The following is a 17178-nucleotide window of genomic DNA, read 5'->3' as shown; positions in this document are numbered from 1 at the left end:
GATTGAAACAATTTTTTTGCAATGTATTTACAAAAGCATGTTCTACAAACTGTCTGTAACAGAATTTTGATATTAGTCCCTACGTTTGCAAAATACACAATTAAAATTTAATAACAATTTTCTGATTTCCTTTCTCTCAAACAAACGGACGTATTTTTAAAATGAAAACAATTAATAAAATTCTGTTACAGAGAAAAGCTTCCTAATAGTCTAAAGATTGTGTGTTCTAAATTTCATGCATGTATCTTTAACAGTTCATAAATTATATCCATTTTTGTCTGGCAATATAGCAAAAAAAAATGAAGTTACTGGAAACCGATAAAAGAGGGAGTGTGATTTAAAAATCCATAGTGCAGGAAGTTTAAAAATTACGTCTCAACATCCGATAAGGGCACAAACACCCACAAAATGTTATGCAATTCATTCCAAACATATCAAAGGGCATTTTAAAGAAAAAAAAATTGAAAATTTAATTTACCGGAAACAACAATAAAAGTGGGCGAGTGATTTAAAAATCCATAACGCAGGAAGTTTAAAAATGGCGACTCAACGTCCGATAAGGGCACAAATACCCACAAAATATTATGCTATGCATTCCACACATATCACGGAGTTTTTTAAAGAATTTTTTTTTTTAAATTTACACATTTTTCACCAAAAAATACCATCCTCTCTCCTTAAAATCATCCAGTCTGCTCTCAAAAAATCTAAAAGTTACAATTTATAAAACAGTTATATTACCAATTGTTCTGTATGGTTGTGAAACTTGAACTCTCAATTTGAGAGAGTAACAGAAGTTAAGAGTGTTCGAGAATACGGTGCTTAGGAAAATATTTGAGGCTCATTGTAAGAGGGATGAAGTTACAGGAGAATGGAGAAAATTACACAACGCAAAACTACATGCATTGTATTCTACACGTAACATGATTAGGAACATTAAATCCAGACTTTTGAGATGGGCAGGGCATGTACTTCGTATGAGTGAATCTAGATGTGCGTATAGAGCAGTAGTGTCAGAGTTGTAAACTCCAAAACCGGTTGTGGAGCTGGAGACTGCAGTCGGAGTGTGAGCTCCGTTGTTTACGTTCTCCGCTTGGGTCTGTTCAACAGTGTATCCTGAACATCAGCTGCAGCTGCAGCTGCATTCGCTTGATTTCTCTTTTTAAATCCTTCTCGTAACGAAAGTATGAACTTACATAAGGAAGGAAAAAAGCTAAGCTTAAAAACAGAGTCAAACAGAACTGCAGTGTTAAGCAAATAAATTTTCAGATGCTCATATATCAATAACAATATAATAATAATAATAATAATAATAATAATAATAATAATAATAATAATAATAATAATAATAATAATAATAGAATACAAAATACATATTTAACCAGTATTCAAAGTTTTAATAGTAAACATTTGTTTAGGAACAAATAAAATAAACTAACTTCTTAAATCCTATTTTTATTATAATTTATAAAACCTGAAATGTTGTTCTATTAATTCTCACAAACAACTATCAGTGTTGAATAATTTCAAGGGAAAAATTGTTCCGTGACCGGGTATCGATCCCGGGACCTCTGGTTGAACGTACCAGCGCTCTGCCAACTGAGCTACCCGGGAACTCTACCCGACACCGTCTCAACTTTTCCCTTTATATCCACACAACTCGCGTGGGCTGACGAAACGCCAGAGACCCACATCGAGTGCACACAAACTCTGTGTGACTTGAAATTATGGTTTTCTGTTAACGTACACAGTGACGTATATATTATGCAAATCTAATCTTTCAGGTAAGGCTCCCTGTAAAGCAGATTTGAATAATTTCAAGGGAAAAATTGTTGCGGGGCCGGGTATCGATCCCGGGACCTCTGGTGTCGGGTGGAGTTCCCGGGTAGCTCAGTTGGCAGAGCGCTGGTACGTTCAACCAGAGGTCCCGGGATCGATACCCGGTCCCAGAACAATTTTTCCCTTGAAATTATTCAAATCTGCTTTACAGGGAGCCTTACCTGAAAGATTAGACTTGCAACTATCAGTGTTCATTCACTTTCCAATAAATGTGCGCTTACTACTTGAAACCTGACATTTTCTATTGTCCATTAATATTTTTATTTTAGCTGAGATGCTATTTGCCAAACAAATTCGAAGGTTTTTTTCAGATTGATGTCAGAAAACCTTTCAGTTTTTCAACTGTTTCAACACGAAAGACCCCCTGCTCGCAAACATAAGTGCTACCAAACACAGAAATAAGTTCAGCGGCATTCTTACTTAACTGCTGAAATTGTGTTTTCGTGAAGGAGATCAGATAATACTGTAATATAGTATTCTCCAGTGAGAAGAGTTTAAGTACATTGCATTCATCTTCATCATTTTCCAATTCCATACGCTTTACCAGATCAGCACGTTCCTCACATTCTATTTTTTTGTAATCGTTTTGTTGCTTTCTCTCGTAATGACGCTTCACATTGAATCTTTTCATTGACAGGAACTGTTTACAAAACTAGACACTGCACATTATTCCTCGCTTTTCTGAACAAAAACACGTTCTCCCAGCTTGGGTCAAAGAAGGAACTAGAACTTGAGCTCGATTCTTCCAGCGCTCCTGCTGTAGACACAGCCATGCTTTGAACTTTATTATGTCTGTGGAAACACCTGAGCACGCAAGGAGTCATAGTGGAGCGCTCCGCTCCGTTTAGTCTCTGTCTGACAGCGCTGGATAGAGTGTTAGTTTGAAGATCTGACGAGAAAAGACCTTTAGGGGAGCCATGGCGTAGATGGGAGTATAATAATATTCAAATAGATTTGAGAGAGGTGAGATATGATCAGGCTTCGAGACTTCGGACGCATAACGGCGTACTGAGTATAGTAGTAAAGCGTACAGTGGGTGGGGGTACTCCAGAATGGATGCCAATAAATACGCAAAGAAAAGCGCTTTGGATTTGAAGGTTCTGGCCAATAATTTGGTTTTCATACAAACCTATTTTCAAACTGTGTCTGAAAATATTACACGGTTAGAAAAGTCAGAACAAGAGATGCCGGAAGCCCTCAAATTAATTGAGGAAATGACACAGAGAATTAATGAGACACCAAGTACACCGGTTACTGAACGTGTAAAACAGAAGTGGAAATCAATTTTATATAAAAATAACGGATATGGAACATTGTGTAAGATAGGCCTAAACAGCAAATTAGTGGACATAGAGTTACCCGAGAATAAAGGACTGTCTCTTAGAGACTGCAATGATGTTGGGTGTTTTCGTTTTGCTCGTATCACGTCATGCGACGTAGAGCGCAGCTTTTCACAGTACAAACTGTGTTTGGCAGATAAACGAAAAAAAGATTTACGTTTGAGACACTGAAAATGTATCTTGTAGTACATTGCAATTCGGTACTGTAACTGCACTTCCTAAAGACGATCAATAGGAAAAATGAAGGAATTAAAATTGCTACATGTTTACTTCCACCACTAACACTGTGTATAATTAAACATAAATGCTTATAAAAGACAGGAGATTAAATGCTTTTCACATTCTTTTGACATTGTCATTGTGTAATGTATATTTACTTTCAGAGTGTACAGGTGTGTGTGTTTCCCCATACTACCGTACTCTATTCTAAATAGCAACGTTGTTACCTCAACACATCCCTACCTTTCACTACCTGCAGCGAGTCAACAACCTATAGTACATGTACAGAAAACTTATCGTATCGGGTCCCAAGTCTCGAAGCCTAGATATGATGGTAGGAACTGGATTAATCTTGCTCAGGATAGGGACCGATGGAGGACTTATGTGAGGGCGGCAATGAACCTCCGGTTACTTTAAAATACATTTGTAAGTAATTAAGTATTATTAGATAGGTTAGATTAGCTTACCTTAGAAGACAACAAGCCCTCTATCCCGGCGGTCTACGTGAAGATGAAGATGACAAAGACTGAATGAAAGATATTCGAGCTGTGTGATGGTGATTCTTTGTTGGTGACGTTATTAGTTGTCACCAGTGATGGCTGAGGAGTTAGTGTAACTGCGGATGTAGTAATGAAGTTACATTAACAAAATTATGTTTTTTTTTTTATTTATATTTGTCCTCTTTAACTATTTTAGTGCTTATTCCATTAATACAAGTGATACGTTCTTCACATTATATCGTATCATGTGTTTCATATCCGTACATTTTTTTTTTTACTAGAAACCACAACATATTCAACTACATTACGACTCATCTCTTATTTCAAACGTATTTTACCACATTTTCCAAATTGTTTCTTCCTCCAAACATATCGCCATAAACTATTTACATTTTCAAGTCTGTAGCAATAAAACCAAGTCCCTTCAAATGAGGGTGGAGATTATAGGAGGGTTGTAAATTTTCAGAATTCCTTTCAAAATCTTGTTATTGTACAAGCTACCGGAACTCAGTTTCTTGAAAGACAAGCTCAGTGACGGAACTATACAGTACGAAGAGAGATATTTTGTTACTTTATTTTGCGCTACAGAATGTATCAACTAGTCCCCTCCGCCACTGGCATCGCTTCACTCCCCCCATCGCAATAACAACACAGACGAGGTAAGACATATCTCCTTTCTCTCTCTTTTCACAGTGAGACAAGATTCATCACACAGACTTTAGTTTGTCCGCACCTTTTATACTGTCTTTAGTGTCATCATTAATTTGTCATAGCCATCAAATGGATTTATTTCACTACGAGATCATCTAGATTACATTAGTTTAATTGGAACTGAAATGTGGTACAACCGCGTTTTCATTGCAGGTTATATAGAATGTAAGCTGCTAAATAGTTCATGCTCTGGTTTCTCACGTTTTGAAGCAGAAAAATCGATCAACAATATAATGACAAGCTAAATACGGACTAACGAGTGGACAGTTTCTAGAGGACAGGAAGATGGATGATCGAGATTTACTGCGGAGAAACGCTTGGCAGGAAGTTCGATCGGTCGGAGGTAAGGAAGGCAGTACATAAAAATAATGAAAAAGTAGTTTGTCTCCTTGTCGGATGAATTATAGGAACGACTTGCTTCTGTCATATCCTTCTGTTCTTTATTTCCTATAGGTTACATAAGAATTTTTTCTTGGCTTTGTGACCGAGTTTTTGCTGTACGTTAACATTATCGAATGGAAGCTAAGTTCTACTCCAATTTCTACGCTCCGTCCTTCACAAAAACATCGAAGCATTCTATTTCATTTCTAGAAGTATTTTCTGCACTTAGGAGATACATTCTACCATCGTAATGGCGTTTCGATAATTAAAATCGTGGTTGACATTATGTTTTTCTAATTATTCTTCTAATTTTTGCTAGATTAGATTCATAAAATCTCATTATACGGGATATTTTCTGTCTATGTCACCATACTGGCCTACTGGCCTTAGCTCTGCCAGATTAAATAAATAAATAAATTATTATTATTATTATTATTATTGTTATTATTATTATTATTATTATTATTATTATTATAATTATACATAAACGAGGACTGTGGGTTTCTAAGGGAAATTACATTCCATAGTATGCTTATCGTTGGAAGGAAGGACCATAGAGGATAATTGTAGCATTTACGAAATTGCATTTGATTAATAATAATAATAATAATAATTATTATTATTATTATTATTATTTATTTATTTATTTATTTAATCTGGCAGAGCTAAGGCCAGTAGGCCTTCTCTTCCGCCCAGTCAGACTCTAATTCTAATTGAATACAATTGCTTACATAATTATTACATTAATATCTAGACCATAAGACAACATGAAAGTAAATAATGAAAGTTGGATAAGTAATGTTAGTGTGACAATAATAGACATTGGTAAGAAATATTAATAATAATAATAATAATAATAATAATAAGAAGAAGAAGAAGAAGAAGAAGAATGAGATAATTTTGATATTTATCTGTGATATATATAACCATTAAACATTGAGAAACCTGAAACAGCTATTATTGTTAACAAGAATTGTTAGAAAAATATTTCGTTACCCTATTCTTAAATTGGTTTATGTCTGAGAGTCCCTGACATTACTCGGTAGGGAATTCCAAAGCCGAGGAACAGCCACAGTGAAATAAGATTAATATGAAGATGAAGATGATTAGGTAGTATTAGGAAAAATTCAAGGTTTATACTGTACTTTTGAGTATGAGCACTTCCTGTGATTATATACTCGTAACCACTAGAACATACTCATTTCCGTAAGAATAAAGACGTCGACCTGGTTGGCGAGTTGGTATAGCGCTGGCCTTCTATGCCCAAGGTTGCGGGTTCGATCCCGGGCCAGGTCGATGGCATTTAAGTGTGCTTAAATGTGACAGGCTCATGTCAGTAGATTTACTGACATGTAAAAGAACTCCTGCGGGACAAAATTCCGGCACATCCGGCGACGCTGATATAACCTCTGCAGTTGCGAGCGTCGTTAAATAAAACATAACTTTTAAACATTTTAAGAATAAAGACATTCCACCTAACACGAATATATACTCATCTCTACAACCTTCTTGATCGTTTAAGACTAGACATATCCCATACCGCTTCTCTGCCCATCAGCTGATACTCTTCTGGCACCACTACCCAGCAAGCCTCGTCCCTTTTACCTACTTCTTTATGTTCGAAGGGCTACGCTAACAGACGACTGACTCAGTGCCTTTCTAGCATCCGTTTCGGTGAGGTGCAGTTGTTAGTAGAGTTTGCAATCGGCTAGCGATTACGTTCAAGTTTAAATAGTAGATTCCGTGAATTTATATAGTGAATTATACTTTACATTTTCACCAATTATAGATAAAGAATATTCTATAGTGACTGTGTGTTTGTAAATTCCTAAGCGGGATGTAAAACTCTTCCAAATGGGAGGATATGGCATCATTAATAAGAGGAGGAAGAGGAGGAGGAGGAGGAGAAGAAGAAGAAGAAGAAGATGATGATGATGATGATGAAAAAGAAGATTGTTCGATGTGTCGCAGCATTGATGGTCGAATGTGAGGTAATTAATAGTAGTCTACAGTAATATTTTTATATGATATAAGCACACAATGACATGAGTTCAAGCGATGGTTTTAGATAGGCCTATACGCTGAAGTGGTGACAAGGAACTAAATAATATAACCTACTTCAGGAAGAATTTGTGAATATTATATTTTACGTCATTGTGTAGAGATATTGTTTGAGATTGCAACTAAGTCTTGAGACATTCCGATATTTTGAATTAACAAGAGACATACTCTGTTAGTCCACTGTGGAGTAGTGGTCAGCGCGTCTGGCCGTGAAACCAGGTGGCCCGGGTTCGAATCCTGGTCGGGGCAAGTTACCTGATTGAGGTTTTTTTCCGGGGTTTTCCCTCAACCCAATACGAGTAAATGCTGGGTAACTTTCGGTGTTGGACCCTGGACTCATTTCACCGGCATTATCACCTTCATTTCATTAAGACGCTAAATAACCTGAGATGTTGATACAGCGTCGTAAAATAACTCAATAAAATAAAAAAATGATACTCTGTTCGCAGAATGGAACAAGTGGGACTTTCATCTACCGCATACTAATGTTTCGGGTTTTCTATAGCACGCGACGCTGAAGAATTTTTGACGAAAAGAATAAAAAAAATTTCTAATTTTCAGAAGAAAGATAGTTTCGAATGTGAAGAATTCATATATGACATTAGTTCACTTAAAACATATTAGAAAATCGCTATTATTCGGAAAAAATTGATAGGTGCAGCTAACATGAAATTAATCATTTAGCGGGTGAAATAAAGCGGTAGAAGAATTCAAAATGAAAGCGAATACCGAAAAAAAATTCTGACTTAACAATTATGACCGATGCTAACCTAACCTAACCTAACCTAAAACCTAACCTAACCTAACCTAACCTAACCTAACCTAACCCAACCGAAATTACATTCACGCGAACAACGAAAAAAAATTCTTACGATGCAACAATTATGAGCGAAGCTAACCTGACCTAATCTAACCTAACCTAACCTAACCTAACCTAACCTAACCTAACCTAACCCAAACCAAGCTGAAGTTTCAGCGTCGCTTGCTATAGAAAGGCCAATGTTTCTGCTAAACATTCAGGGAATGTGAATTAGGTAAGATTTACTTTAGAGTGGTATTTTTTATCTAGTGACATTTTTGTCATAGAAACGTGAATTAGTTAAGATTTACTTTGTTAATATAGAGCGACATTTGACGTCTAGTGACTTTTTTGGTAAAACTAGGGCTAAACTAGTGCTGAAGTAGTTCCCTTCGTACTCCGCTTATACACCTTGCATAATATATACATATCTGTGACAGTTTAGGTTTGGTTAGTTTATGCTTTTGTTATGTCTTGCATGTACACTCAACTGCATCTCCACAAAATATACAGTTTCTTATAAATTAATTCATTTCCGAAATCACCGGAACTACCTCAGCGCTAGTTTTTAGGAAACGAGCGCTGAGGTGGTTCCCTTACCACTTCACTTATGCACGTTCAAGTATCTGAAGTTTCATACCAACATAACTTTGGTGATATTACGAAACTCTGACGCTAGTGTACACTCACACTATGTCTTTCATATACGAATCTGTGACAGGTTAGGTTAGGCTTTTATTATTCCTTACATGTACGAATAGACTTCTTGGAATTGCCACGAGAATCGTAAGGTTTACTGTGCACGCAGTATAGACTGTATGAGAAGGGTGCGTGCAAAGGATGGAGTATGCCTCTGATATAAACACTGAGCAATATACTGCGGTTACAATAAAACCTGTATCCTGCATTCAAGAAATGTAATGAATGATCATTGAAGTAGGAAATGTCTAAACATATAAATACACAATTATTTTATAGTGAGATACATTAACTCTTAAAATTTAATGTAAGATACTCACATCACCCTTGAATATGTGCATTGCAGTGAAGAGTTACGTACATTTTGAGCAACTGCAAAGTAACCTCCTCCGATGGTCACTTAAACAGTTTTTATTTTGGGAAAATGTACGTTCAACATCACACGATGTAATACGTACATATTTAAAGAACGGAAAGTCATTATTTTTTAGTACACCAACTTCAGATGTCTTGTCGTGACCTGCTAGTACATCATTTATAGTACGAAGATGTGAATAAGCAAAATTTTTAGCAATAATGTTTCTCAACTTACATTTCATTTTTTCTGAAATTAGTGAATTGTTATTTTGGATAACGGTTTGTGATACTTTATCCACTATATTAAGGGCTTCTGAGAGTTGTAGTTTAGACGATTCTAACAGGGTGATGGTTTTGGGCACGATTTTAAAATTAGAATAATTAACATAATATCTCCCAATAGCTGTTCAGAAGGCAATGATTTTACAGCTGCAACAGCGGAACTGTCTGTGCTATCCAGTGCATCAATTCCCTCCATTATTTTGCAGTAATGTTCTGCATTATAATTAACAGCATCCAACCACTTTCCCTAACGGGTCAAGACTGGCTGCGGGGTAAGGGTATTCCAGGGGCAATTGTTTGGAACAGCAACACTCTCATTGTAGTATCTTTGATGGAATTCTTGTCTGCACTGAACAAATGTTAAGCTTTGACTATTCCAATCACAGTAATGCCAAAACAAGTGCTTACATAGGTATACATTAGCTCTAGGTGCTCTATCTATTTGGACCGGTCACAACTCTTAACATGAACTGCTTATACTACTAGACCGGGCGGCCGCTCACCTCCTCTATACTACCATACATCGGCAACCTGATTGCATGCTGCGTGTGGAAATTCAACGAAGTCTATGTACGAATCTCTGGAAGATTTTCAAAGTCTTGTGAATTTTGTTTAGTGATGTTCTGGCTCTCGTAATGGCCGATGTGGAAAGAAGTTACAATATATAGAAACTTTGTGTCTAATTCATTATTTTTGTCGTAGTTCACTATATTTAAGTGGTTATTGAGTTAATGTAAGTTTTGTACATCTTGATTACACAACTTTTAACACTGTATCACTTCGGAATATGTATGGTAAGACTTTCCTGTGTTAAATTTCAACGTACCTCGTTTACATGTTTCGACCTATTTATGGGTCATCTTCAGAACTCAGATGTGTAATCAAGAACTCAGTTCTGAAGATGACCCATAAATAGGTCGAAACATGTAAACGAGGTACGTTGAAATTTTACACAGGAAAGTCTTAGCATACATATTCCGAAGCAAGTTTTGTGTTCTTCACATTACATCGTATTATGTGTTTTATATCCCTACGTTCCTTTTCTTCACTAGAAATCACAACGTTTGCACTTCCATTACCACACACCTCTCATGTCACACGTAATTTTCTACAGGGACATCATTTTATTTTTACTTCAATTTTTATTGTACCTGAGTTTTTGAATGTACTTCACTCCCACCCCTTCTACTAAGGAAGTTCCAACTCCACACGGAACCAAGACCGCAGATAGTAAGCAGTACTGAGTTACTGAGTATAGTACGTTCCAGAAATATGTTCGCGTTTTCCAGTGACGAAAGAGCTTTCAATATTGAATCATATTTTCGCACAGGTACTGTCCGTTTGCCTACGTCGCATCCCGATTTCCCCCACCTGCTTCTCCTCGCCCCTCTGTAATAGCTGGGCTGTCTTAGCTCTTTTCTGAAAACATTAATTTCTCTTAGGAATTGGAAGTTTACATAATATTATACAGCTGTTTAATTTAACTTAAATAAAAGGGCCTCGTTAAGTAATTAACTGTCACGTGATTTCCTCCCTTTCTACAAACCTGCGGCATAACCACTTGGACGGACAGTAGATAGCATGTCTGAGTAATTTTATATTTTCGGGTCGGGCAGAAGTGAAGATTGAATTCACAGTACGTAGAGTAGGTACAGAATTATTTCAACATGAGTTACTAGTACGAAGGACGAAACTGGCAATTGGAATTACATGCAATAGTCTATAGTGCGATAATATGCACAAAAGAACTGAAGCCTGTATCGAAATGAACGGCCACCATTTTCAAAATTGTGTTTAAATATTCATATTATGATTATTTTTCAATTTAACTTCTTTCTCTATATTGTACGCTAATGTGCTGTAGACAGTATAATATACACTGCATAATGAATACGTTCGCATGGATAACTCACTTCGTGAGTAAAAACACTTATTCTTAATACAGTACTGTACTTTGATGAAAGAAAACCCTAATGAAAATTATCAAACTCAAAATCGCGATATTTCCTAGTTTACGTAAATGGATGAACTACTTTTCTTCCTTCCTATACCTAGTAGAGTGATTTGTGTTTTACGCCAGTATCATCGAACTCCAGTCTTGGAGGGGGAGCAAGCGGTGTTTCCGGTTCTCTAAAGGTATACACAGGTTAATATTAAAAATGTTAATAAAAATAAAATGATGTCCCTGTACATTTCCGAACAGTTTCCTTTTCTTGAAATATTTCCCTATAAAGTCCTTAACTTTTGAAATCCATCTCCGCAAGAAATTCTTTACAAATTCCATCATTTTCACTTGCAAAGTCACCGGAACTATTTTCTAATATTTATTGCATATTAACACGAATATTCCAATATTTCATATCAACGTTCGGCGTCCTTCATTCTTCGCGGCGTAAATTAATCTCTACCCCCACAGCCGAGATCTTTCGTAAAGTAGCTACTAAAACTTTACTTAGTTTCCCAGAATCTGTACGATGTAAATGGAATGCTAGTATTGACATTATAAGTGAAGCACACAGAATTCAGGTCGATTGTAAAGCACGTTTTTAAATCTCAATTAGCATCATTATCGTTTATAAATTCATCATTAATAATATATAGCTATGAAAGAGCATTACATGAAAAGATAAGTGGAATTTTACATTTTAAATATTAAACGCTAATATTGAACACCAATATAATTCAAAGCCCAATATATTAAGTTGAAAATATCAGAAATTCTACAAACTTCAAATACCTAATTCAGTGATGTCAAAGCAAGCGCATTTTTCTGACCTTGACGTCGTGCACGGGCAGCAAGCGCTAAGTATGGAAAGGGGAAGGATTGTGTATATGAATAAGCAACCTGTTGGATTAAGAAAACAGTGGTGGACAAACTTCAAACGGAACGTGAAATTTTATGTCGTTATTTTTATATGGCTTCTTTCTGTTTAATATTATCTATATTGTCTGTAAAACAAAAGTACTAACACTGATTTCTTAATATTGCACATGTGTTTTAAATCTTAATAACACAATAGAGAGTTAAGAAGGAATATTCACTTAAATTCCATAGTAGTATAATATTATACTGTATTAAGTGGATGAAACACATCATTCATAAAGAAAGTGATATTCCAGAGAAAGAGATTGAGTATGACATGATAAGTTGGAATTATATTTTAGCCTTACAAAAGTTATCAGTAAACTAATCAAAACAGTATTACAGTACAAACCAAAGTTACCTAGGTACTGTATCTGTTTTAAGTGTAACTAATATTACATAACAAAATTCATACCTATCGCATTATGCTTTTAAGGTGATATTTGTGAGCAACTTCCTATCATCAGAATATTAAATTATTTTCTCGAAATCTGCTGAAGCTATAGAGCTGACATGTTTACAACATATGGGCACGTATCTTTTGCTTATGATGTAACAGTAATTGCTTTGTTAATTCATATCCTTACAAACAATTTCCATGCGAATATTTTCAAAATTTTCAATACATTATCTTCAGTAATACGTATATACGGTATATTAGATTTACGAAAACAATCTGTAAGGCTACTAAATAAATAGGCCTATACCTGAAAATTTCACTTTTCTATACGAAAAGTTGAGAAAATATTACTTTTGAATAAAAAAATCAAACTTGTGAAAAATGAGCATTAAAATTAAAACTTACATTTTTATAATGCACTTATACTTCTCAGGAAAATCTAAAAATTAACATGGATACAGTTTTAATAAGTTCTCTTCCTTTCATCTATTGAATCAGTGCTAGCCATCCCTGAATATAGCTCGACCAAGCGGCATATACCACCTCTTTTTCGTCTGTCTCTTTCCTTTCCGCTGTAAAGCGCTCAGGCTCTCATGGGCTCTAAAGCGCGCGCTTGCTCCTGTGGGCATCAATTGACATGCCTGACCTAATTGAAGAAAACAGTCTATTACAGTTCTCAATGTGAATTAATATGTTCATTCTTTTAGTGGCTGAATAATACTTGTCATTGTTTCTACTACGCCCATGTTGTGACGTCACTGTAGCCATGTTATCACGTCATCTCTTGTTTAACTTGACCAAAATTAAGCGATATACTAGATAACTAGAATAAAGGAATCCCAACATACCAATTAACTTACTTTATTTTTAAATTGTTCCAGTATGTAGAGAATAGAGTTGGAAACAGTATTACTGTTCCCTCATATGCGTAGTGGAGATTGGAGTTGAACAAAGATAGAAAATCTGATGCTGGCAGCAGTACAGTTGATTCAAGAGAAACAGCTCATAATATTAGGGCCTAAGTACTTTGTATTTTGTGTTGATTACTTACTTACTTACTTACTTACTTACTTACTGGCTTTTAAGGAACCCGGAGGTTCATTGCCGCCCTCACATAAGCCCGCCATTGGTCCCTATCCTGAGCAAGATTAATCCAGTCTCTATCATCATATCTCACCTCACTCAAATCCATTTTAATATCATCCTCCCATCTACGTCTCGGCCTCCCTAAAGGTCCTTTTCCATCCGGCCTCCCAACTAACACTCTATATGCATTTCTGGATTCGCCCATACGTGCTACATGCCCTGCCCATCTCAAACGTCTGGATTTAATGTTCCTAATTATGTCAGGTGAAGAATACAATGCGTGCAGTTCTGTGTTGTGTAACTTTCTCCATTCTCCTGTAACTTCATCCCTCTTAGCCCCAAATATTTTCCTAGGCACCTTATTCTCAAACACCCTTAACCTATGTTCCTCTCTCAAAGTGAGAGTCCAAGTTTCACAACCATAAAGAACAACCGGTAATGTAACTGTTTTATAAATCCTAACTTTCGGATTTTTTGACAGCAGACTGGATGATAAAAGTTCCTCAACCGAATTATAACAGGCATTTCCCATATTTATTCTGTGTTTAATTTCTTCCCGAGTATCATTTATATTTGTTACTGTTGCTCCCAGATATTTGAATTTCTCCACTTCTTCAAAAGATAAATTTCCAATTTTTATATTTCCATTTCGTACAATATTCTCGTCACGAGACATAATTGATTAGCTATACAAATTGAAATTATATTTCTAAACTAGCGATGAATTAATCACTAGGGAACAATTTCGTACACCAAAACCTTGCCTAGAGGCTGCTACAGAATTTAAGAACCACTGGCTATAGGATAACGTTATTTGTTTACTTTAGTGATGTATCTTCAGGTTCGTTTGCAAAATGACAGACGTTGCGTGAAGGGATCTCTGTTCATTCGAATTAAATGGGTGAGGTCTTGTATTGTTTACTGCATTCTAATATGTTGTTTAGACACAGCATGTCTGTTTTCTGTTTGAAAAGTAAACATTTCGTAAGGAGTTCAGTTGTAATCTAGTGAAGGTACTGTGAAGATGTATTAAAATGCCTCAAAAGAAATTTTTAACTCTGTCTGTGCTTGTAAAAATCTTCGAGATGATTATTTTTCAGTCAAGGAGGAAAACATATACAGGGTGTAATAACTTTAATGTTTAGAATTTCTGGAACGCGTTCCCTGACACGTCCTACGTCGATTAAACCTAACATACCTATGTCCAAAGTTCTATAGGTTTGGAGTATTTGTACCCCAAAGTTAAATTTTTGAGTTTAATTTTATTGCTGAATACTGAAAGAAGTAACACCAATTTCCGAAAGTGACATGTCTATGTCATTATTTTTATTAGTACCATATTACATTTTAATATCAACTACTTGTGAGTATGAAAGAAGCATTGCAAAGTTGAAAAAAAATGTCCTTAAAATTCCAAACACTGTAATTCTTGAAATTTGCCAATAGGCACGTGAAAATACCTGTGCACTAGGAATCCTACGATTTGGGAACCGTGCTTGATATGCCAAAACAGCTGCTGTTGCATTGCCATCACACAGTCCATACACATAAACTATGTCGGCGTATTCCTGATGCGTGTACACAAAAGGCATGTTTTAATGGTCAAAACTCAATAAAAAGACTACTCACAATACAGTTTATTTTTCTCACAACTGTTATTTTAAACTGTTGTCTGTTTCGTTTCCTTAGCAACCTAAACGATTTTAATTTAATTTCTCTTAAAAGTAAAATTTCCTTCATTCACTGCTTTTCAAATGTTTCTTATGTATCTCTACTTAGTAATGCCATAAAATAGGCCTTGTATAAACGGTATAATGCTTGGAGCTGCAAGAGGTTCTATTTTTTCCAGCTCTGTTATCTCTGTAACCTCTCAATTTCGGATATAGGTGTGTTAGGTTTAATCAACGTAGAACGTGTCAGGGAACATGTTCCAGAAATTCTAAGCATTAAAGTTGTTACACCCTGTATAAGTTAAACATAAAAGATAATCAGCGTCATAAGCAGGCTTCGAGACTTTGGACCCGATACAATAAGTTTACTGTGCTTGTACTATAGGTTGTTGACTCGCTGCAGGTAGTGAAAGGTAGAGATGTGTTGAGGTAACAACGTTGCTATTTAGAGTACAGTACGGTAGTATGGGAAACACACATATGTACATTCTGAAAGTCAATATACATTACACAATGACAATGTCAAAAGAATATGAAAAACATTTATTCTCCTGTCCTTTATAAGCATTTGTGATTAATTATACACAGTGTTCGTGGTGAAAATAAACATGTAGCAATTTTAATATCTTCATCTATCCTATTGGTCGTATTTAGAAATTGCAGTTACAGTACCGAATTGCAATGTACTACAAGATACATTTTGAGTGTCTCAAAGGTAAATCTTTTTCGGTTATCTGCCAAACACAGTTTGTACTGTGAAAAGCTGCGCTCAACGTCGCATGACGTGATAGGAGCAAAACGAAAAAACTTAACATCATTGCAGTCTCTAAGAGATAGTCCATTAGTCTCGGGTGACTCTGTGCCTACTAATTTGCAATATTTATATTACACAATGTTCCATATCCGTTATTTTTATATAAAATTGATTTCCATTTCTGTTTTACACGTTCAATAACCGGTATACTTGGTGTCTCATTAATTCTCTGCGTCATTTCCTCAATTAATTTGAGGGCTTCTGGCATCTTTTGCTCTGACTTTTCTAACCGTGTAATAGTTTCAGACACAGTTTGGAAATAGGTCTGTATGAAAACCAAATTATTCGTCAGAACCTTCAAGTCTAGAACGTTTTTCTTTGCGTACTTGTTGGCATTCATTCTACAGTATCCCCACCCAATGTAGCCTACGCTTTACCACTATACTCATTACGCCGTTATGCGGATTTCCCACTGAACTGCTCTATTGGGTCCGGAGTCTCGAAGCCTGGTCATAAGGTTCGCTGCGAATCCAGGTTTCGTCCCTAGGCCAGCTCCCTCCGTGCGTTTGGAATGATAAAATGAAGAAATGTTAATGGAATTATGTAGATGCCTTATATGGGAAAACCACGAGAAAAACCCCAATTGCGACCTTGTCCGCCACAAGTATCACTATGGATTTTTCAATGAAAAATCCCGGGTCTGACCGGGACTCGAACCAGGACCACCTGCGTGAGAGGATGAAAGTCTGATCACTCAGCCACCGCTAGGGTCAGGGTTGCCTAGAGCTTCACAGGTCCTACTGCATGAGTGTTGTGAGTTGACTGTACATGTCTGATGCATGGCGCAGCAGTAAACAAATGTATAATGCTATCTCCCCCTTTAGTCACTGAAACAAACGAAAGCAGCACCGTTTCTTGCACTATGCTATATCCGGTTACTTGGACTTCTTTCCAACCAGTCCGATTTTGCTCCCTATCGCTCCACGGCCGTTCGTTGTAAATGAAATGGGCATGTAGCCATAAGGACCAGTTTCGCTTAATTTTACCGTAAAAGTGGCAAATTTATAGGCGACTGGTTCAAAATTATTGGGCTTGTAGCGGTCTGGTTGAGTAACGCAAGCTTCTTGGCTGGAACGAGCGTCTTATAGACCACCCTAAACCACCCTGCATGGCTGCCTGAGCTTTGTTCGATATGAACTCCAGAGGAATTGGCTGGA

The 17178-nt window shown here is 36.3% G+C and overlaps 1 protein-coding gene across 8 annotated transcripts in view; it reads left to right on the top strand.

Moving 5' to 3' along the window:
* Window positions 1-17178, top strand: part of Trpgamma (Transient receptor potential cation channel gamma) — a 663689-nt gene that overhangs the window by 190427 nt on the left and 456084 nt on the right. The window lies entirely within an intron of this gene.

This window comes from Periplaneta americana, chromosome 12, assembly GCF_040183065.1.
Source record: "Periplaneta americana isolate PAMFEO1 chromosome 12, P.americana_PAMFEO1_priV1, whole genome shotgun sequence".
Taxonomy (NCBI): Eukaryota; Metazoa; Arthropoda; class Insecta; order Blattodea; family Blattidae; genus Periplaneta; species Periplaneta americana.
This window is presented reverse-complemented; position numbering and strand designations above follow the sequence as displayed.